A 2,422-nucleotide genomic window follows, 5' to 3' on the forward strand; every position below is an offset into this window, starting at 1 on the left:
TTGCAATAAGAAAAAGCTTCCTACCAATTAAACCTATCTAAAAGCGGAGTGCCTGTCTGAAGAGGTATATTACTACCCCCTCACTAGTAGATATCGAGTAGAAAATTGGATAATCACTTGTTGAGGATATTTTAGAAAGCATTCTTGGTCAAGTATAGATCAAAGGAGATGGCCCCTAGGTCTTTTCCAAATCTAAAATCCCATAATTATTAACTGTAACATTTTAGAATGTAAGTTCCATGAAGGAAAGTACTATTTTCTAAACTTCTGTTTAATCTACCCCTAGAACCTGGTACAGAGCTCTCTTTACAGAAGGCACATTATTGTCTGTTGAATAAATGAAAAGAGGAGGGATAATGGACATGATAGAGCCAACATCACAGATGTTTTTACTGTCCATCAGAAATCTCACCCTAAGAAACATATGTGTATGTTTGTATATGTGCTCATGCATATATCTGCACAACCTGTCCTAAGCAAAAACTGTATCTTAAAAAACTAAGGCAGAAGAATAAGTATCTGTTGTAGGTTAAGGTGGTTTGGTTCTGGGATTTTCTAAATAATTAAATAACAGGTATGTTTAAAGGAGTATTATAAGTAGGCATAGAGATTATCTATAACTGTAGATTAGCTCAATCTGGGACTAGCATTAGTATGACAATGGATTAAGAGAATGAAGTGAGGAAGGGGCAGTGCTGGAATATTTCACAATGAAGTTCTGGATGACTACTGGAAAGGGGCCAGTGTAACAAAGATAAATATCATGAGCTGAGCAACTGAATATACTATTCAAAGTTTGGTGAGAGGAAATTTAATTAAGGAAGGGTGCCAGGAATATGTCACAGGGAAGGAAATTTTGGCATTGTGTGGAAGGAAGGTGAAAGGATGGAAGTCGATCCATTATAACAAATGACCTATAAGGTAACGAGATTTAAAAAAGCAAACATACATGAGAATCTGATTTTGTCAACACAGGGAATTATATGTTTGGAAACTCTCTTCCACTACCACATATTACAATCCATTTATGATGTAGTAGATAAGTCCTAGGGAATTGACTGAATCACATATAATTGCTTATGACTTCCTCAGCACCACAAAATTAAGATCAGAGGCAAGATCTGAAGCTAAGTTTTCCTGGTTCCAAGTCTAACATACTGTATGCTATTCCACACTACCTCTCAAAAACCTGGCAAGAATTCATACTTCCAAGTGGCTGCTCTCCTTTGAAAGTATTTATATGAGAATATTATCATTCCAACTGAGTAAATGTTCAAAATATTTCTGAGATTCAACTGAAGTTACATTCAGATCCTATATCACATATTTTTAAAATGTTCTCACAGGCAGAAAATCTTTGAGCTTTTAAAGGATTGATGGTATCTGTTTTTTTAAAACAACAAAAGCAGTCTGTATCCAAACTACTGACAACAAGATTATCAAATTGGAAAATACAATTTTAGAAAAAAATTAAGTTACAAATATCAAACTAATTACGAATGAGAAGTTCCAAGGAAATCTCAAGGAATGACATTATCATTGGAAAAAGCATATGGCTTCCTGAGTTCTGGTAATGGTAATTTAAAATATGAACCTCATTACTTTATATGCATATCTTATATCCTGAAAACTTAAGAGACAGAGTAGTAATTTATGATCATGAAGTCCATAGTGTGTCCTTGTTGGCTGGTCTTCCTGACATAGAGTTGAGAAGATGGAGGTCAACATAATATAAGAGAGAAAGAATCTTTATGACTGAGGTTATGGGTGGGGGTGGGGGTGACACAGATAGGTGGCTCAGTGTATTGAAAGCCAGGCCTAGAGATGAGAGGTCCTAGATTCAAATCTGGCCTCAGATACTTCCTAGCTGTGTGACCCTGGGCAAGTCAGTTAACCCCCATTGCCTAGTTCTTACTGCTCTTCTGCCTTAGAATTAATACACAGTATTGATTCTAAAATGGAAGGTAAGGGGTCTTTTTGTTTTGTTTTGTTTTTGTTTTTTAAAAACTCTTACTTTCTGTCTTGGAGCCATTGGCTCCAAGGCAGAAGAGCAGTGAGGGCTAGGCAAGGGGGGTTAAGTGACTTGCCCAGGGTCACACAGCTGGGAAGTGTCTGGGGCCAGATTTGAACCTAGGACCTCCCATCTCTAGGCCTGGCTCTCAATCCACTGAGCCACCCAGCTGCCCCCAGGTAAGGGTCTTTTTTTTTTTTTAAACAAAACAGATTATGCATGGGTTATCAAAATAAATGCTGAAATTATACTGAAGTTAATAGACATAAACAAAGCAAAAAGAAATATAGGCTGTACCAGATGCTTATGCTATCTAAGGCTGGTGAGAAACAGTCTAATTAATAAATTGAGTACAGACAGATTAGAATATGAAATAGAAGAAAAATAATGGCCCAAAAGAAATATACATTC

This window comes from Gracilinanus agilis, chromosome 4 (assembly GCF_016433145.1).
Source record: "Gracilinanus agilis isolate LMUSP501 chromosome 4, AgileGrace, whole genome shotgun sequence".
Taxonomy (NCBI): Eukaryota; Metazoa; Chordata; class Mammalia; order Didelphimorphia; family Didelphidae; genus Gracilinanus; species Gracilinanus agilis.